The 21953-nt window shown below is 56.6% G+C and overlaps 1 protein-coding gene across 2 annotated transcripts in view; it reads right to left on the reverse strand.

Annotated features, from left to right (window-relative positions):
• RTN1 (reticulon 1) overlaps positions 1 to 21953 on the reverse strand; it is a 1195813-nt gene that overhangs the window by 900048 nt on the left and 273812 nt on the right. The window lies entirely within an intron of this gene.

Genomic DNA, 21953 nt, shown 5'->3' on the forward strand with positions numbered 1-21953 from the left:
CACTCATGTCTCCCACCACCCCCACCATCCAGGGTCACCCTCCACCAGGCCCCCACTCATGTCTCCCACCACCCCCACACCCCAGCAGTGCAGGGGCAGCCTCCACCAGGCCCCCACCCATGTCTCCCACCACCCCCACCCCCCTGCCACCATGGGCATCCTCCACCAGGCCCCCACTCATGTCCCCCTGCACCCCCACCCCCCAGCATCCAGGGTCACCCTCCACCAGGCCCCCACTCATGTCTCCCACCACCCCCACACCCCAGCAGTGCAGGGGCATCCTCCACCAGGCCCCCACTCATGTCACCCACCACCCCCACCCCCCTGCCACCATGGGCATCCTCCACCAGGCCCCCACTCATGTCTCCCACCACCCCCACCCCCTGCCACCATGGGCATCCTCCACCAGGCCCCCACTCATGTCTCCCACCACCCCCACCCCCCAGCATCCAGGGTGACCCTCCACCAGGCCCCCACTCATGTCTCCCACCACCTCCACACCCCAGCAGTGCAGGGGCATCCTCCACCAGGCCCCCACTCATGTCTCCCACCACCCCCACCCCCCTGCCACCATGGGCAGACTACACCAGGCCCCCACTCATGTCTCCCACCACCTCCACACCCCAGCAGTGCAGGGGCATCCTCCACCAGGCCCCCACTCATGTCTCCCACCACCCCCACCCCCCTGCCACCATGGGCAGACTACACCAGGCCCCCACTCATGTCCCCCTGCACCCCCACCCCCCTGCCACCATGGGCATCCTCCACCAGGCCCCCACTCATGTCTCCCACCACCCCCACCCCCCAGCATCCAGGGTCACCGTCCACCAGGCCCCCACTCATGTCTCCCACCACCCCCACCCCCCAGCATGCAGGGTCACCCTCCACCAGGCCCCCACTCATGTCTCCCACCACCCCCACACCCCAGCAGTGCAGGGGCAGCCTCCACCAGGCCCCCACCCATGTCTCCCACCACCCCCACCCCCCAGCATCCAGGGTCACCCTCCACCAGGCCCCCACTCATGTCTCCCACCACCCCCACCCCCCTGCCACCATGGGCAGCCCCCACCAGGTCCTCACAATCCCCAATCATGTGCGTAATGGTCAGCCTCCACAGCCAAAAAGCCCTACCAAGTGTCCTCCTCCAACCCCCTGCGGATTGCCTCGAGGCACTCGGCCCGCCTCAGGGCCCTCTGCATGGAGTTCTCCGCCCTGACCATTGTGAGCCGCGCCTCTTCCGCCCGCCGCCGCTCCGCACCTATGGCGTGGCCCAACCGCTGCCACACGGAAGACACTCTCTGTCCTGGGTCCCCCTGCCCTCCGGCCGATGCCTGCCCCTCCGATGTCGAAAGCCTTCATGTCTCCCACCATGTTGCTGCTGCTGCTGCTCTGCCTCTGCCCGTGCACTGCCTCCTGCTGCCTGCACATCCTCCGCCGGCTGGGGTGAACTTGTTGATGTGGCCACCCCTGCTGGACCTCCGACTCCCGACTGTGGCAGGGATGCCTCCTCCACCAGCCTGGCCGCACCGTCAGAGGCAGCTCCACAGGGCACCCAGGTGACTGATGGGTGGGAAGATGGCACAGAGGACGACTGGCGCGTAGGGGGTCCAGTTGAGGAGGGGGTCGGAGCAAGCCCAATCAGACGTAGGGATCCGGCCTGGGTGACCTGTCCCAGCAGGCTGACGTGGTCAACGAGCCATTCGAGATGACGTGCAGTCTCTCCATGAAAAGACTGCAGGTCACCTCGCATGGGCCGTTGACGCAACGCCACACCAGCCAGGACAGGCTCAACCCGGACCTGGATGGCCACGTCCGCAGGCAGAGGAAGGCCAGTTGACGTCAGCTCATCCCCTGCCTGAAAACGGGTCTGGACGTAGGCATCCCTGCTGGTGCAAGATGATGCAGGGACAGGATCGGGGACAGGATTGCACACAGGCACCTCCGCGGCCGCCTGTGCTGCCTCCTGTCCCTGGTCCTGGACTGCACCACTAGCACCAGTGGGATCCCCACCTCCAGACCCCGTCTCTGGTGCTTGCACGGCCCCCTCCTCCACCAAACCCCCCACCAACCTGGATGACTCCCTGCCATCTTCCCCTGTTGGGCCCTGTGGGGTCCCAGCTGCCCCTTCTGCTGCCGAGGAGTCCAACTGCAACCTCCGCCTCTTGGACCTCCTCCCGGCAGCTGCGGCCTGGGACGCGGCACCGGACTCCTCACTCCCCGACGAGATGACAACACGGGAGGGGAGCCGCGCCTTGCGTCTCCGGCTGGCGGTCGGATCCCCGCCACTGTGCTCTACAGCTCCTTCTCCGCCCTCTTCATCAGTTGACGCTGCAGACAGGGAGAAACAAAACACAGGCATCAGGGCACTGTACAATGGACACATACACGCATGACAGTTGCACATGAGTGGCATTGGCAAACCTCAGACATGTCATCACAATCCCCAACACACGTCATTGCAACTCGCACACATGAGCCATACCACAGCCATATCGCAACTGCCACCACCATCCATACACATACAACAGCATCAGCAGCCAAAGGGGAGCCAGACATCACATGCAACACAGGAAGTGCACCACACATGTACACACACCACCACACTTGCATGCATGTCTACACCTCTGCCAAGTGTCGCACTGTTCAGACGGGCATCCATGTCACATCTGCCAATCAGCCTTCCACATACCGCAGTCACATGCATCCATGTTGCATCACTGTTGCACCCTTGACAAATACACACACATGCACATGTACACAGTGCACATACATGCAGCCGAATACAACATACATGCCTGTCTACTTACATGCACATTCATCCAAACATGTGTGCACGCACAACTGCATTTGCCATGCAAGCCCACACACACAAGCACCATCCATGTCTCACACATTACAGCCCTCGCATGTGTCAGACCCACGGCCCTGTACACCCCCACCCATACTCGACCCCATACAAACAGATGTGCAACCGGCACAATGCCGAATAATCACCACACGCACTGCTCACAATCAGGATGCATGTACACTCACCGCTCGACTCCAGACGGGTCTGCTTCTCTAGGACCTGGACGTGGAGCGCTGGGGATATGCGTTCCAGGACCCCCATCTGTTCTTCCGACAAGTGGCCCCGGCGCCCCTTGGCATCCGCTGCCTTCAAGAGGCGCCGGGCCTTGTTCAGGGTCCTGGACCTGAAGTCCTCCCAGCGCTTCCTGACATGTTGTAAGTCCCGGACTGCCACCCCCTCCGCGTTGATGGCAGTCACAATGTCAGTCCAGATCCGAGTCCGTCCTTCCTTGTCGGCGCGGGAACTTCCGAAGAGGGCATCATACTGCCCCAGGACTTGCTCCACCAGGACACCAACTTCGGTGGCACTGAAGCTGGTGCCCCTCTGCCTCTCTGGCCGGGGGTTGCCAGTGGTCACAGATGGTGTTTGCCCCGACATGACAACCCCAGAGGCAGGAGTGGGTAGGCAACTGGGTCCTGGGGCTGGGCTGTGGAGCGATGGAATTCCAGTCGGGAGTCTTCGGTTCCAGCAGGGGTGGTCACAGCAACAGCACCCCTGGCTGATGTGCAGGCAGCAAATGGCAGTGCACGTGGGCAGCAGGCAGTCAGGCAGCAGCAGATGGCAGGTGGGAGCGTGCTCGGGGCTCTGGGGGGCAGTAGTTCGGCCTTCTGGGCAGGAGCGTGGTCTTCCGTGTGCTTACGCGTGGCCAGCTTGGTACGGAGTGATTTGGCACGTGAAAATCCTGCACGTCAGCGTGAAAACCGAGGAAAGGCCCTTAGCACATAAGCGCGCATACGCGATTCTATTGGACCAAAGGCCCTCAGCGCGTAAGCGCGTCTGTGACGTGACCCGCACGGGTGTTTCCCACACAGCACGTGATAACAGAGCACACGTGGAAAGACTGCACGTCAGAGTGTCATCGCGTGTAATTGGACAGCACGTCAGAGTCTCATCGCGTGTAATTGGACAGCACGGCAGAGTCTCATCGCGTGTAATTGGACTGCACGTCAGGGTGTCATCGCGTGTAATTGGACTAAAGTGCGCGTACACGCGATTGGCCTATGTACGTGTATATCATGTGTGCGCGGACACTTACACACGCAAGTACGTCAGCGCACCTGTATTCCGGTGTGCGCGGGAATTTCCACACGCTATTGGACTGGGTACTGGATTTCAGGGGTGCGCGGGTCACACGCTCGCCTACAACACGTGCAACGCATTAATTTGCGCTCTAAAATAATAACAAGCTCAGACCCAGGATGAACATACCGTTCCTAGCAGCAGTGGGCGTGGCCTACCAAAGGAGGAGGAGGAGGATAGTCAGGGCCAGAATATTCACACACAGAACCAGCCTTTTCGGGATGCCTGATGACCAGGTGCATGGGAGGTACAGGTTTCCACCACACATCATACTGGACCTGGTGAGTGAGTGGGAGGATGACCTCACATCACCCACCCTGTGCTCCCAAGCACTCAGCCCCCTGGAGAAGGTCCTCAATGTACTGCACTTCTTAGCCACTGGATCATTTCAGCGGACAAGTGCCATTGTGGGTGGTGTATCACAGGCCACCCAGTCACGCTGCCTACACCAGGTCTTGAACATCATCACTGCACGCCCATCAGTCCGCAGGCACATATACCTGCCCAGAACCCCTGCAGAAAGGCATGCTGCCGCCCTGGATTTCTACGCTGTGGCACGATTCCCCAAAGTGCTAGGTGCCATCGACTGCACCCATGTGGCTCTACGTCCCCCCAGGGCATCTGAGCACATCTATAGGAACCGCAAGCACTGGCATTCCATCAACGTGCAGGTAGTATGTAATGCCAAGGGAATCATCACCTCAGTATATGCCAACTATCCCGGGTCAACCCACGACAGCTTCATTTACCGAATGTCCACCCTAAGCCGGGACCTAGAAGCTGGGCGGCATGGCGATACATGGCTGCTTGGTGAGTATGAATGCCACTGCACATGCATGCATGTCAGATACTGAGCAAGGTCACAACCCCACCAATGATACCAATCACCACCTCCACAGGGGACAGTTCCTACCCTCTCAGCCCCCACATGATGACGCCAATTCGGAACCCCACCACGCCACCCCAGGTAAGATATAACGCAGCCCACATTACAACCCGGGGCATAGTGGAGCGCACATTCGGAGTGCTGAAGTCACGCTTTCGCTCCCTTGACCGTTCTGGCGGGCAGCTGTTGTACGCTCCCCCAGTAGTGTGCAGGATCATAGTGGCAGCGTGTGTCCTGCACAACGTTGCAACACGCCGGGGCCTGGCCGTGGACATGGTGGTGCCCCCCCATCCCCAACCACATGCACAGCCGCTGCGCATGGGAGGGGAAAGGGCACGGGGGAGGCAGCCCGTACACAGCTAGTGGCTAATTACTTCACATAGAAATCACACCCCTGTGGAGTGCACACTGCCCTGGCACATTCCATCTGACAATCAATGATGACTCAACCTGACACTGATCCTGAATGTCTGGAGAAAGAACCGTGAAAACCATATCAGCCTGAGATTGTTCACCTGGAAGTGTCACAATGTGTGCATCCCTACCCACACAGACACCACCAATGCAGTTTTGAGAAGTTACAGAATCAAGCAGCTAAAATGTACACCCACTTGCAAAATGCAACAAGAGGACAGTGCCATGTCAGCCAACCCAACCCCAGCACCGCCACACCACACACCGTGCCATGTCATGCTATTTGCAGGTAAACAAAGTAATCCACACAACATGACACTAGGGTCACAATGTACAGTGTCCCTATTAGAAACTTGCAACATCTGAAATGCTCACAGTAATGCCGGACCAACAACAAAGTAGAGCACGTACTACCATTAACATGACATCACTAATGTTAAATATTAGTAGTCTCACCACCTGGAAATGCCTGCACTCCCACCACTACCAACTGTGCAGTGTTGGCGCCATGTAGAGTTGTAGGTGCACTGCTGCCAACAGGGACCACATCTCCAGACTAGAGGTCTTTGTGTGGACATGAGGAAGGGACCTGCAAATTGGGAGGTAGACACAGAAGATGAGTTACACATCAATGCAACATGCAGTGTACAACAGAACAGCAATATGCACTAGGAATGTATACACAGTATTGACTACAGACTGCCCACACAGCTCATGGGAGTCCAACGTCACTGTGTAATTCACTGTCACTTGGGCACACCCTTTGCAAGCCCATGGAAACGGGAAGCAGGAGGGGTGTGTGTGACTCAAACCCAAGCATCGGAACCAAATACATTACAAGCCTGCATGTGCCCAGCCACAATGCAGCGTATGCCCACAGGAACCACGGAAGCCAACAAATCGTCCCAAAAAAATAGGGAATAAAATAAATAAAAATAAAATCAAAAATGGCCATTGAAGGGCCCGGGGGGGTTGGGGAGGCCACCCAGGAGGTCTGAGGACAGGATGCACACCAGAACCCACCTGCGTGGATCCTGGGAAAATAAAACACCTCCATGGGCTCATGGCCCACACGGCTACCCTATTGTGGGAGTATCACTGCTGTCGCTATTATCACCCTGTGCAGCTGCATCCGGAGGTGGTTGCACTATGGGAGGCAGCCCACGCAAGGCCCTAGTCTGCTCCTCCATGGCTGCAAGCATGCGGGTGTGGTAGGTCTGGTTCTGGAGGATGAGTGTGCAGAGGTCCCCATGCAACAACTCACGGGATGCCCGGACCTCCGCCCTCGTTGCCTGCATCTCAGCTGAGAGCGTACGGGTGAGACGCTCCAGCTGCTGTTCTGTCCTTTGGTGTGTTGAAGCCTCAAGCTCAACAAGAGTCGTCCTGAGGTGAAAGAGCTCCTGCCTCAGGGCTTCCCTGTGGCCTGGGACTCAATGGAGATGGCCTCCTGCAGAGTCGCCAGTGCCGCCCGCCTGTCCCTGTTGGACCCCAACATGTCCTCCCTGTGTGACTGGCAGATGGAGTCGGTTGCCTGCTCTAGTCTCTCCATCAGCCTTTCAGGGGGGACAATGGAAGTGGCCACCCTATCCATGGCCTGAGCCATCATCTCGGATGATGCTGCCTGTTGGGTTGCCATACCGTAAATGGATTGCTCCCATGCGGTATTGCCAGGTGGCGTACGGCCACCACGTCGGCGGGCACCACACCTGTCTGGGGCAAGGCGAACTGCGCCTTGCTGTGCCGGCACTGCCTGAGGCTACAGGACTGCATTCCCCCTCTGATCTGCTGGCCCAGGAACAGGATCAGATGTCGCGGAGTGTGACCCTGCATCCGTAACCACCAAAGGCGTAGCTGCCAACACTGACATCCCCATTGAGGGTTCTGACCCTGGTGCAGGTGGGTGAGACAGAACAGAATCCCTCCCTGGAACACTCACCTGCGACGGCACGTAGGTCTCATCCGAATCAACACCTGAGTACAGCTTGGGGGAGGTGCAGCCAGAGACACCCCTTGAGAGCACGACCTGCAGCACTTGTGGGTTCTCACCCACCACCACACCACGTCCCTCACTGGTGGTTGGTCGGCCCTCGAACCCCTCCTGGGTCTGCACCATCTCCACAACCCCAGCAGTATCAGGTGCGTCTTCCCCTGCAAAGACATAAAAACAAAGAAATGGAAACAGGCATTAGCACCATGGCACACAATGAGGGCTGAGAAGCAAGAGAACCAGTACTTGTTTGACACATGTCCCACATGACTAAAATCCTCCCATGCATGCACCCTCACTGCGTATGAAGGGCAGGCAAATGGCACACACTGATGACAGCAAGATGGAAGATGAACACATTTTCTGCATGCTGCCTGGCAGTGGCATCACACATTGGCCTGTGATTGGCAGGTGAAACACACATGCCAACACACAGATGGCATGTACCATTGCTATTGAGTGAAGATGGAGAGGAGGGCAGCACCTATTCATTCAGTCCAGTTCCCGCATGTAATAGCTTTTCTAATTCAAACAGGTCAGATTCATCACCTGGAGCTGCCAGTCCAAAATGGTGCAATTGCACAGGGACATGTTTGAACAAATGATATCCAGGTAACAAAGTCACTCCACTTTACCATAGCCATGTCAGACATGTGACTAGAGGACTGCGACATGCCTAGTAAAAGTGGTGGAATGCAAACTATCTGACTAAATGAACAGTGAAAAATCAGGCAACAATGTTGTGGCAGGGTGACACTTCAAGGGCAACTGGCGTGCAGTTGGGCTAGATGTCTACTGTTGGCAGAAGGGATACTGCTATGGCCAAATGCAGCTGCGCAGGACGTATTGCATGAGGCACATGGCTGACCCATACGACTCAGGTGCACACACTCTCACCTGTCACACAAACAGAAGCCCTCACACACACCATGCACATGGATGACACACACATGCATGTGCACTCACCGGACAATGCCTCGTAATCAGCCAAATCTCCCACGCCTTGGATCTGTTCCTCCGTGACGTAGGTCCCAGCGACTGACTCATGTGGAGTGAGTTCCATGTCTACTACTGGAGACCCACCTCCAGTCACTAGAGTTGCGGCATGACTTGAGGCCAGCTTACTCTTTGCCCTGCGCTTTAGGTCATTCCAGCGCTTATAGCAATCATTGGCTGTGCGCCTCACGATTCCAAGGGCACTTACGATGTCTGCAACGGTCTGCCAGTGTGCCTGGCGTTGTGCAGGTGTGGTCTTGGATCCTGCAACAATGACCATCTCGTTGTCATGTGCGGACACATACTCGACAAGTGCATTCAGTTCGTCATCCGTGAAGCTGGGCTTCCTGGATGGGCCGGACTGTGTAGCCGTGTCTGGGGCATCAGCCTGTGCCGGACGAGCACTCTTCCTCTTCCGCTTGGAAGGTGGTGGTGATCCTGAGTGTCCTGCGCCGCTCTGGACACTAGGGGCAGGAGCCCTGGTGGACTCTGTATCAGGAGTGTGGGATTGCACACTCAGCATGGGAGTTGGTGCAGGCATTGGCTCTAGTGTGATGGTGTCAGGGGGAATATCAGCAGCATGGACTAGGACCGACACTGTCCGGGCTGGGTGTGTGAGGGCTGGGGTGGATGGAGCCGCAGCTGCCCCTGCAGCCTCTCCGCCCTGCCTACTTGGTGCAGCAGATGAGCTTGCTGCCACAGATGCACGTGGCATGGTGACATCAACGTGCACCAGCGCACGTGTCATAGGCCTGCTGACCTGGAAGTCAGCCATGGAGTCAGCCAGGTCTGGTGCCACAATGGGCTGGTCCAACAAGGGCTGAGCATGGATGGTGTCAGCCACATCAGCCTCAACGGGAGGGGGGGGGATTATGGGTGCCCTTGACTGGTCCTCCACACCTGGGGGGACAGGCTCACCCTGCAAGTAACGACCACGTCCCCTACCGGATCCACCACGGCCACCACTTGTGGCTCTTCCACCTTTGCCACCCTTACGGGATCCTCGCCTCCCAGCCATGGCACTGATGTTAATGTGCGTATGGGAGTGGGTGTAAAATATTGTCCTGGGCAATTGGGGGTCAAAGGGGTTGGGTACCAGATGGTAATTGTACCCTAGTGCTCTTGCAAGGCTGATTGTAACCCCTGGGGAAAGATGACGTGTCACGCTACGCACAGGAGCCCCAAAAAAGGGAGATGACGTGCACGCAACCCCTCCTAGACCACGTGTGCAGAAAGAAAAACCTGCACTACGCTGTGGCACCCAGTAACACAAGAATGAACGTATGCGTGTCACACGCAGCCTAGAATGACCTCTGAAGGGGTAGGCTACACACGGGGCAAGCACAGATGTTAGATACGTGCGTGACTCACCGTCTGCCAGATAAAAGAGCGTGAAAAAGGAGCGCGTTTGGTTGGCAACACCCCCGCCAAAAGAAGATTTGTACGCTGTCTGAGGAGACAGGACAACAGTAGTAGGGAACACTGTTTGAGGGAACAGGCCCAGGTAAACCAGTTAAAGTGAAAAAAGAGAAAAAGCTGTCAGAGGTAACAGGGAATACGAACTTGAAACGCCGTGAAGTAAATCGCGTGTGAAACGACAAGAAGTACAGAATTCACCCACTCGCTCTCCACGAAAAGCACGTACAAGGAAATGGTGTTCTACGCGTACCTTTTATACAGGCCTACACGTCCAGCGTCACTTACGCGGCGTGTACGCGCTAGGGCCATTTCCACGAATTACACGCTTTGTCACTTCTGCGTGTAGGGCCATTTCCACCAATCACACGCGATGACACCCTGACGTGCAGTCCAATTACACGCGATGAGACTCTGCCGTGCTGTCCAATTACACGTGATGAGACTCTGACGTGCTGTCCAATTACACGCGATGACACTCTGACGTGCAGTCTTTCCACGTGTGCTCTGTCATCACGTGCTGTGTGGGAAACACCCGTGCGGGTCACGTCACAGACGCGCTTACGCGCTGAGGGCCTTTGGTCCAATAGAATCGCGTATGCGTGCTGACGCGCTTACGCGCTAAGGGCCTTTCCTCGGTTTTCACGCTGACGTGCAGGATTTTCACGTGCCAAATCACTCCGTACCAAGCTGGCCACGCGTAAGCACACGGAAGACCACGCTCCTGCCCAGAAGGCCGAACTACTGCCCCCCAGAGCCTCGAGCACGCTCCCACCTGCTGCTGCCTGACTGCCTGCTGCCCACGTGCACTGCCATTTGCTGCCTGCACATCAGCCAGGGGTGCTGTTGCTGTGACCACCCCTGCTGGAACCGAAGACTCCCGACTGGAATTCCATCGCTCCACAGCCCAGCCCCAGGACCCAGTTGCCCACCCACTCCTGCCTCTGGGGTTGTCATGTCGGGGCAAACACCATCTGTGACCACTGGCAACCCCCGGCCAGAGAGGCAGAGGGGCACCAGCTTCAGTGCCACCGAAGTTGGTGTCCTGGTGGAGCAAGTCCTGGGGCAGTATGATGCCCTCTTCGGAAGTTCCCGCGCCGACAAGGAAGGACGGACTCGGATCTGGACTGACATCGTGACTGCCATCAACGCGGAGGGGGTGGCAGTCCGGGACTTACAACATGTCAGGAAGCGCTGGGAGGACTTCAGGTCCAGGACCCTGAACAAGGCCCGGCGCCTCTTGAAGGCAGCGGATGCCAAGGGGCGCCGGGGCCACTTGTCGGAAGAACAGATGGGGGTCCTGGAACGCATATCCCCAGCGCTCCACGTCCAGGTCCTAGAGAAGCAGACCCGTCTGGAGTCGAGCGGTGAGTGTACATGCATCCTGATTGTGAGCAGTGCGTGTGGTGATTATTCGGCATTGTGCCGGTTGCACATCTGTTTGTATGGGGTCGAGTATGGGTGGGGGTGTACAGGGCCGTGGGTCTGACACATGCGAGGGCTGTAATGTGTGAGACATGGATGGTGCTTGTGTGTGTGGGCTTGCATAGCAAATGCAGTTGTGCGTGCACACATGTTTGGATGAATGTGCATGTAAGTAGACATGTCCGTGATGTCAGGCATGTATGTTGTTTTCGGCTGCATGTATGAGCACTGTGTACATGTGCATGTGTGTGTATTTGTCAAGGGTGCAACAGTGATGCAACATGGATGCATGTGACTGCCGTATGTGGAAGAATGATTGGCAGATGTGACATGGATGCCCGTCTGAACAGTGCGACACTTGGCAGAGGTGTAGACATGCATGCAAGTGTGGTGGTGTGTGTACATGTGTGGTGCACTTCCTGTGTTGCATGTGATGTCTGGCTCCCCTTTGGCTGCTGATGCTGTTGTATGTGTATGGATGGTGGTGGCAGTTGCGATATGGCTGTGGTATGGCTCATGTGTGCGAGTTGCAATGACATGTGTGTTGGGGATTGTGATGACATGTCTGAGGTTTGCCAATGCCACTCATGTGCAACTGTCATGCGTGTATGTGTCCATTGTACAGTGCCCTGATGCCTGTGTTTTGTTTCTCCCTGTCTGCAGCGTCAACTGATGAAGAGGGCGGAGAAGGTGCTGTGGAGCACAGCGGCGGGGATCCGACCGCCAGCCGGAGACGCAAGGCCCGGCTCCCCTCCCGTGTTGTCATCTCGTCGGGGAGTGAGGAGTCCGGTGCCGCGTCCCAGGCCGCAGCTGCCGGGGGGAGGTCCAAGTGGCGGAGGTTGCAGTTGGACTCCTCGGCACCAGAAGGGGCAGCTGGGACCCCACAGGGCCCAACAGGGGAAGATGGCAGGGAGTCATCCAGGTTGGTGGGGGGTTTGGTGGAGGAGGAGGCCGTGCAAGCACCAGAGACGGGGTCTGGAGTTGGGGATCCCACTGGTGCTAGTGGTGCAGTCCAGGACCAGGGACAGGAGGCAGCACAGGCGGCCGCAGAGGTGCCTGTGTGCAATCCTGTCCCCGATCCTGTCCCTGCATCATCTTGCACCAGCAGGGATGCCTACGTCCAGACCCGTTTTCAGGCAGGGGATGAGCTGACGTCAACTGGCCTTCCTCTGCCTGCGGACGTGGCCATCCAGGTCCGGGTTGAGCCTGTCCTGGCTGGTGTGGCGTTGCGTCAACGGGCCATGCGAGGTGACCTGCAGTCTTTTCATGGAGAGACTGCACGTCATCTCGAATGGCTCGTTGACCACGTCAGCCTGCTGGGACAGGTCACCCAGGCCGGATTCTGCTGTCTGATGGGGCTTGCTTCGACCCCCTCCTCAACTGGACCCCCTACGCGCCAGTCGTCCTCTGTGACCTGGGTGCCCTGTGGAGCTGCCTCTGACGGTGCGGCCAGGCTGGTGTAGGAGGCATCCCTGCCACAGTCGGGAGTCGGAGGTCCAGCAGGGGTGGCCACATCAACAAGTTCACCCCAGCCGGCGGAGGATGTGCAGGCAGCAGGAGGCAGTGCACGGGCAGAGGCAGAGCAGCAGCAGCAGCAACATGGTGGGAGACATGAAGGCTCGGGGCTTTCGACATCGGAGGGGCAGGCATCGGCCGGAGGGCAGGGGGACCCAGGACAGAGAGTGTCTTCCATGTGGCAGCGGTTGGGCCACGCCATAGGTGCGGAGCGGCGGCGGGCGGAAGAGGCGCGGCTCACAATGGTCAGGGCGGAGAACTCCATGCGGAGGGCCCTGAGGTGGGCCGAGTGCCTCGAGGCAATCCGCAGGGGGTTGGAGGAGGACACGGCGTCGTCCCTGCGGACCCTCGGGGCCATGGAACTGGACCGCCTCCGGGACATCGAACAGGAGTTCGATGATGCCCTGGCCCGGGACACCATCGAACAGGAGTTCGATGATGCCCTGGCCCGGGACACCACGGAGTGAGCCGCTGGACTTGCCCGCCGCCTTTGTATATAGTTCTTTAGTTTTAGGTTTCCTTTCTTTCTTATTATGATTTGGAGTCGACGGACACTGCTCCACTTTTTGTATATAGTTTATTTTTAGGTAGGTTTTTTAGTAGGTTTCCTTTGTTCAGTTGGGCTCATGGACCCTTGTTAGTTTTGTACTTGGTTATTTTTTGCATGGAGATTTTTTTACATTTGACTTTGGACATTATTTTTTAGGATTCTGATTTGCAGTTTTGTGTTTTTATACGGACATGCAGCTCTTTTTTTTCACATTCACATTGTAGTTAGTTTTCTTTCTTTAGCATTCTTTATTTTTTTCAATACAATTTTGTTAGCATACTTCACTGTGTGGTATCATCTCATTGGTTTCATGCATGTCATGTTGTGTGTTTTCCCATTCAATTGCAACCATTGTGTGTGGCGGACATGGGTTCATTAGCTTGATGAACATTGGGGGTGTAACATGTGATTTCCATTTCCATGTGGGTGAATGGGTTACTTGGTGGGGCTTTTTGGCTGTGGAGGCTGACCATTACGCACATGATTGGGGATTGTGAGGACCTGGTGGGGGCTGCCCATGGTGGCAGGGGGGTGGGGGTGGTGGGAGACATGAGTGGGGGCCTGGTGGAGGCTGCCCCTGCACTGCTGGGGGGTGGGGGTGGTGGGAGACATGAGTGGGGGCCTGGTGGAGGGTGACCCTGGTGGCTGGGGTGTGGGGGTGGTGGGAGACATGAGTGGGGGCCTGGTGTAGTCTGCCCATGGTGGCAGGGGGATGGGGGTGGTGGGTGACATGAGTGGGGGCCTGGTGGAGGGTGACCCTGGGGGGTGGGGGTGGTGGGTGACATGAGTGGGGGCCTGGTGGAGGGTGACCCTGGTGGCTGGGGTGTGGGGGTGGTGGGAGACATGGGTGGGGGCCTGGTGGAGGCTGCCCCTGCACTGCTGGGGTGTGGGGGCGGTGGTAGACATGAGTGGGGGCCTGGTGGAGGCTGCCCCTGCACTGCTGGGGGGTGGGGGTGGTGGGAGACATGAGTGGGGGCCTGGTGGAGGGTGACCCTGGTGGCTGGGGGGTGGGGGTGGTGGGAGACATGAGTGGGGGCCTGCTGGAGTCTGCCCATGGTAGCAGGGGGGTGGGGGTGGTGGGAGACATGAGTGGGGGCCTGGTGGAGGATGCCCATGGTGGCAGGGGGGTGGTGGGGGTGGGTGACATGAGTGGGGGCCTGGTGGAGGCTGCCCCTGCACTGCTGGGGGGTGGGGGTGGTGGGAGACATGAGTGGGGGCCTGGTGGAGGGTGACCCTGGTGGCTGGGGGGTGGGGGTGGTGGGAGACATGAGTGGGGGCCTGGTGGAGGCTGCCCCTGCACTGCTGGGGGGTGGGGGTGGTGGGAGACATGAGTGGGGGCCTGGTGTAGTCTGCCCATGGTGGCAGGGGGGTGGGGGTGGTGGGTGACATGAGTGGGGGCCTGGTGGAGGGTGACCCTGGTGTAACGCTCACCTGATTCCCGTAGAGGCGCCGGTCTTGACTGGGCGTATACCGTATCTTCAAAGGTGATGTGTAACACACGGCTGGCTCTTTGGGCTGGACCTCTGTGCACTGTATGTCTGACTCGAAGGGTAAGATGTCTTAGGTAAGTGAACGCTGTGCTCTCCATCTGCCTCGGGGCAGGGTGCTGTAACCAGTTTCTTCACTGGATAAGGGGAGCAGGCCTCTTGACTTCAGAGGACTGCTGTCCGTCGTTTACTGCACGAACAGTAAGTTTCGAGTAATTCTAATGTCTTTAAAAGTCTTTAGTAATGATGTCTCTTGTTTTGCAGGGTTCCGGCGATGGCGGATGACGGGCTGAAGTGAGTTGAAGATGGAGCCCGTGTGATGAATAGAAGCGCCTGGAAGCACGTAAGTAAGCGCTTGTTGCCTGCTTCACGATGCGCTCTAATTGTCTTTTTATTTTGCAGGTACAAGTTCGGAGCGGCTGCAGGGTGCCGGAATACCCACTGGGTTAGATGTGGCAAGGAGTAATGGCACGTGAGTATAAAGTTCCCCAATGTCTTTAAACGCACCTTGTTTTGTCTTTCAGATGCCGGAATGCAGTGCGAAGACCTCCGGAGCGCACGAAGAGTAGGTAAGCCTTTGTCTTTCAGATGCCGGAATGCAGCGCGAGGCGTTGGTGACAGCCGATGGACCAGGTAAGTGAAGCGCTGTCACTGAAGACCGTAATGCTAACCTGTTCTTTCTTGTCTTTATAGGTGTTGCTGAAGACTGGATTCAGGATGGTAAGCCTTTTTCCTTAGGCCCAGGATCAGATGCAGAAGACACGATGAGCGTTCTGCTGCAGAGGATGCAGAATAACGCAAAGCAAGATTCATCCATCGGGTGTGGTTTAAATAGCCTCCTGTAGTGCTTAGGTGTCTCCTTCCACAGCCACGCCTAGGTAAGAAAAGAGTTCCTGCTTTCCAGAAGAGTTCCAGTGTTCTGAACCTAGGGAGTGGCTCCTGCCCCACCCAACAGGAAAAGTAGTTCCAAACAGAAGAGGATCAGAGGCTCAACTGGCAGGCAAGTAAGCAGCATGGTCTGCTGCAGGTAAGTCCACCCAAGCATTATGAGCCCGGCGCTTCCAGCGCTGGGACTGGGCATATTTATGAGCCTGGTGCCACTGGCGCCAGAACTGGGTCCAAAAGGTCCCAATTGGGACTGGTTGGCACTCGGAACCTGGGTTATGGATCTGCTTCCAAGGGAGTTGGGAAAACCCTGACCTTTTGGAAGCAGAGATCATGACACCTGGTGGCTGGGGGGTGGGGGTGGTGGGTGACATGAGTGGGGGCCTGGTGGAGGGTGACCCTGGTGGCTGGGGTGTGGGGGTGGTGGGAGACATGGGTGGGGGCCTGGTGGAGGCTGCCCCTGCACTGCTGGGGTGTGGGGGTGGTGGTAGACATGAGTGGGGGCCTGGTGGAGGCTGCCCCTGCACTGCTGGGGGTGGGGGTGGTGGGAGACATGAGTGGGGGCCTGGTGGAGGGTGACCCTGGTGGCTGGGGGGTGGGGGTGGTGGGAGACATGAGTGGGGGCCTGCTGGAGTCTGCCCATGGTGGCAGGGGGGTGGGGGTGGTGGGAGACATGAGTGGGGGCCTGGTGGAGGATGCCCATGGTGGCAGGGGGGTGGGGGGGGGTGGGTGACATGAGTGGGGGCCTGGTGGAGGCTGCCCCTGCACTGCTGGGGGGTGGGGGTGGTGGGAGACATGAGTGGGGGCCTGGTGGAGGGTGACCCTGGTGGCTGGGGGGTGGGGGTGGTGGGAGACATGAGTGGGGGCCTGCTGGAGTCTGCCCATGGTGGCGTGGGGGTGGTGGGAGACATGAGTGGGGGCCTGGTGGAGGATGCCCATGGTGGCAGGGGGGTGGGTGACATGAGTGGGGGCCTGGTGGAGGCTGCCCCTGCACTGCTGGGGGGTGGGGGTGGTGGGAGACATGAGTGGGGGCCTGGTGGAGGGTGACCCTGGTGGCTGGGGGGTGGGGGTGGTGGGTGACATGAGTGGGGGCCTGGTGGAGGCTGCCCCTGCACTGCTGGGGGGTGGGGGTGGTGGGAGACATGGGTGGGGGCCTGGTGGAGGGTGACCCTGGTGGCTGGGGGTGGTGGGTGACATGAGTGGGGGCCTGGTGGAGGGTGACCCTGGTGGCTGGGGTGTGGTGGGAGACATGAGTGGGGGCCTGGTGTAGTCTGCCCATGGTGGCAGGGGGGTGGGGGTGGTGGGTGACATGAGTGGGGGCCTGGTGGAGGCTGCCCCTGCACTGCTGGGGGGTGGGGGTGGTGGGAGACATGGGTGGGGGCCTGGTGGAGGCTGCCCCTGCACTGCTGGGGTGTGGGGGTGGTGGGAGACATGAGTGGGGGCCTGGTGGAGGGTGACCCTGGTGGCAGGGGGGTGGGGGTGGTGGGAGACATGAGTGGGGGCCTGGTGGAGGGTGACCCTGGTGGCAGGGGGGTGGGGGTGGTGGGAGACATGTGTGGGTGCCTGGTGGAGGATGCCCATGGTGGCAGGGGGGTGGGGGTGTTGGTAGACATGCATTGTTGATCAGTAGTGCAAGGTGACATGTGGGTTGGCTGGGGGGCATGCCCATGGTGGATGGGCTGCCTGCGGGACATGAGCATGGGTGCAGGGTAGTCCCCCGTGGGGTGGGCTGCCTGCAGGGTCCGTGGAGGTTGTGGAGCGTACACCTGGGAGGGCCCACACGGCCAATTCACGTGTGGTACTCCCCAGAACCCCTGAAATACACGTACCCTGCTGAAATCGCGTGTGGAACTTCCCGCGCACCCCTGAAATACACGTACCCTGCTGAAATCGCGTGTGGAACTTCCCGCGCACCCCTGAAATACACGTACCCTGCTCGCACTGGGCCAATCGCATGTGGAACTTCCCGCGCACCCCTGAAATACACGTACCCTGCTGAAATCGCGTGTGGAACTTCCCACGCACCCCTGTAATACACATACCTTGCTCGCACTGGGCCAATCGCGTGTGGAACTTCCCGCGCACCCCTGAAATACACGTACCCTGCTGTAATCGCGTGTGGAACTTCCCACGCACCCCTGAAATACACGTACCCTGCTGAAATCGCGTGTGGAACTTCCCGCGCACCCCTGTAATACACATACCTTGCTCGCACTGGGCCAATCGCGTGTGGAACTTCCCGCGCACCCCTGAAATACACGTACCCTGCTGTAATCGCGTGTGGAACTTCCCGCGCACCCCTGAAATACACGTAACCTGCTGAAATCTCGTTTGGAAATTCCCGCGCACCCCTGAAATACAGGTACCCTGCTCGCACTGGGCCAATCGCGTGTGGAACTTCCCGCGCACCCCTGAAATACACGTACCCTGCTGTAATCGCGTGTGGAACTTCCCGCGCACCCCTGAAATACACGTAACCTGCTGAAATCGTGTTTGGAAATTCCCGCGCACCCCTGAAATACACGTACCCTGCTGAAATCGCGTGTGGAACTTCCCACGCACCCCTGAAATACACATACCTTGCTCGCACTGGGCCAATCGCGTGTGGAACTTCCCGCGCACCCCTGAAATACACGTACCCTGCTGAAATCGCGTGTGGAACTTCCCGCGCACCCCTGTAATACACATACCTTGCTCGCACTGGGCCAATCGCGTGTGGAACTTCCCGCGCACCCCTGAAATACACGTACCCTGCTGTAATCGCGTGTGGAACTTCCCGCGCACCCCTGAAATACACGTACCCTGCTGAAATCGCGTGTGGAACTTCCCGCGCACCCCTGTAATACACATACCTTGCTCGCACTGGGCCAATCGCGTGTGGAACTTCCCGCGCACCCCTGAAATACACGTACCCTGCTGTAATCGCGTGTGGAACTTCCCGCGCACCCCTGAAATACACGTAACCTGCTGAAATCTCGTTTGGAAATTCCCGCGCACCCCTGAAATACACGTACCCTGCTCGCACTGGGCCAATCGCGTGTGGAACTTCCCGCGCACCCCTGAAATACACGTAACCTGCTGAAATCGCGTTTGGAAATTCCCGCGCACCCCTGAAATACACGTACCCTGCTCGCACTGGGCCAATCGCGTGTGGAACTTCCCGCGCACCCCTGAAATACACGTACCCTGCTGAAATCGCGTGTGGAACATCCCGCACACCCCTGTAATACACATACCTTGCTTGCACTGGGCCAATCGCGTGTGGAACTTCCCACGCACCCCTGAAATACACGTACCCTGCTGTAATCGCGTGTGGAACTTCCCACGCACCCCTGAAATACACGTAACCTGCTGAAATCGCGTTTGGAAATTCCCGCGCACCCCGGTATACACGCACACGTATTTTTTGTCAGCGGGTGTCCGTGTTTGTGGGTACCCCTTTGCACGTCATTTGTCCTGGAGGGCCACAGTATAGGACATTCATCATGGCAGTATATAGGTGCTATTTGTTGGAGCACCTTTTGGTGCACATTTCTTACAGCCGCAGAGACGCTACCGCCTGCTTTCTTGTGGCGGTCGTGTTTGTACCTGTGCGCTGGTTTGAGCGTGCGCTTTTTTGCCCTATTCTATTCCATGAATACGTGTTGTAGGCGAGCGTGTGGGCGTTCCGCGCACTTGTGCCCTGTACTTCCCCCGTGACGCCCACATTTTGGCAAGTTGTTCCCCATTCCGAGTGTTACGCCCGTGTTCCGCCTACTTTTGTTGCGTGCGCCGCGCTATGTGCGAATTTCGCTGTGGCCTGTGCGATTTTCGCTGTGACCTGGCGCACGCTGTTAGATGGCCTGTGCGCCAACGTGCGCCGCGCTCTTTTTTATCGCACATCCGCTGGTTTTCTCGCGCACGGACTTCCATGAATCGATGTGCGCTGCTTTTCGTGCGATTTTCGCACTTGCACTGCGATTTTCGCTATTCCACTGCGATTCGCACGTTTTTGGCCACTTGCGCCGCGCTAATTATTCCATGACTCGGCCTCTTAAACCATAAACATCATGTATAGAAATACAAAGTTTCTAGTATGTATTCCTTGTGTATTCCTTGTGGGAGTTAAGAGTTGTGCATGCCAGCTCCCTGTTCCCCAAAGGTAGGACCTGCTTAACTGGTGATGCCTGATACCTAGGAGCTGCTTTTAGCTCATGTGCATCAAATCATTTTGACCGCACATGTCTTAACAAACAGATTACGAATAGTATTGGTAATCATGTCTGTTCTATTCTGTGTGGTGCTTCTGTATGTCCAGGTAGGTCAGGGTGTTAAGTTATGTATCTGTTTTCTTCTGTTTCTGTACTTATCAGTGTTTCAAGAGTGGTTTACGCATGAACACTCTCTGTAATGGCATACTATGTATGCGTTTTCCACTTCCGTATGTTTTGGTGTGTTTTACAAGTGTTGTGGTCATGCTTGAATTATGAGATGCCCATGGCATACTGTGTCCGTTTTCTGCTTCTGTTTCTGAGTGTGTTTGTGTCTTTGTATTTTCTGCTTGTGTTTTAGTAAATTGTCTTTTTTGTGTGCTGTTCGTATGTGTTTGCAGATGTGTGTTCCATATTAATTTGTGTTTCCACATTTTTGGGGCATTCACCAGTACCACTTAAGGTGTAGGACAACAACACAAAAAGGAAGCTGTTGGAAACATACCGTAGTGGCAATAATATTGTTCTCTTACTATCCAGCACTTTCCCTACACATGTGTTTATATAATCATAACAGTCCCAGAAGATGATGAGATTTCTGTTTAATAGGAGAACATATTGTTGGTGCAAACAATGTTTTTTCCTCTCGGAAAATGCCACAGAACAGAAGCAAACAATTTTGATATATTGGTAGAAAAGGGGATTGTATAGGGGCCCCAGGCAAACACACATTTGTAAACACATCCTTTGTCACATTTAAATGTTTATCACATTTTAACAATCGTGGGGTGTATGTTTGGATGTGGACAGATTTTTTTCGAGACACGCGTTTACCCTGTAACCTTTGACCTTGTCCATGGATGTCCACCAGTATTGGGAAGCAACTAAGCTAAATAAGGACGTTTGATGGACTTTTTCATGTTAGGAAATAGGTGGGAAAATAGTTTTTTTCCCCTGTGTATCTAACAGACCCAAGAAAACACTCTAGACATATATCTTGAAAATGTCTACTTTAATTTCTAAGATTTCTGAGATACTAGTCTTTGCTCAGAACTAGTGCACCAGTAAATAATTTTTAAATCGTAATAGTTAAAATAGGAATATAAAAAAACAAAACTATGTTTCAGGACTGTGCAGTAGCCACTAAGTTAATCGCATACAGTAGACGCTATCAAAGTCAGTTAAAAATGATATACTGAGATACACATGCAGAAAGAAAGACAAACAGATACCTAGCTAGATAGATGGCTCAATAGAAAGATAAAGGCACAGATAACGCATAGGACTCACTCATTTACAACACCATCAAATGTGATTACTAAAACTCCGTGAAATCGACCAGATTTGCTGTGGAGGCCACAACACGTGTCTAGGGTTTGTGACACATTGAGGGTAGTCAGATAGAGTAATAACAAACCTCAGAAAAGTTGGATTTATGATATGATGTGGCATTTATAGCGCGCCTGTACACAAGTGTTTCTAAGGCGCGACAAGACAAGGAGGGGGAAACAGAGGGAGGACAAAAATAACGATCTTACTAGGCCTTGTGTCATTCAGATCGTGCAAGTGCAGGGAAGTGGAAGGGGAGACGTGCCGAGGGGGTGGGGTAGAAGTGCAGTTACCTCAATAAGTGCAGCCAGCGGGCTCATAAGTGCAGAGAGAAGGGACTGTAAGGTGGCAGATACAGACAATAAGTGCTGGGGGGAGTCCGGAGGCAGTGTGAGGGCAACTGAACATGCAGGAGCCTGGGCCTGAGTTCAGAGGGTAGCCAGGTGACCAGTGTGTGCAGCAGTCGAGACATCAGTAGGGGAGAGGAAGAGAGAAAGCGGAAGTGAAAAGGAAGGTCTTGAGTTGCTTCCGAAACCAGAGGTGGTTCTGCTCAAGTTTGAATGAGGCAGGGAGGCTGTTCCAGAGGGAGGACCCAGCCGAAGAGAGAGATCTGCCCCAACTCTCAGCTTGGAAAAGTGGCTGACCCTCAGAGAGTTGGTAGTGGATGAGCAGAGAGCTCGAGAAGGGAGATGTTTAGGAACAGAGAGTTGGAGGTAGTGTGGTCCC

This window comes from Ambystoma mexicanum, chromosome 14 (genome assembly GCF_040938575.1).
Source record: "Ambystoma mexicanum isolate Mex_15411 chromosome 14, UKY_AmexF1_1, whole genome shotgun sequence".
NCBI classification, from domain to species: Eukaryota; Metazoa; Chordata; class Amphibia; order Caudata; family Ambystomatidae; genus Ambystoma; species Ambystoma mexicanum.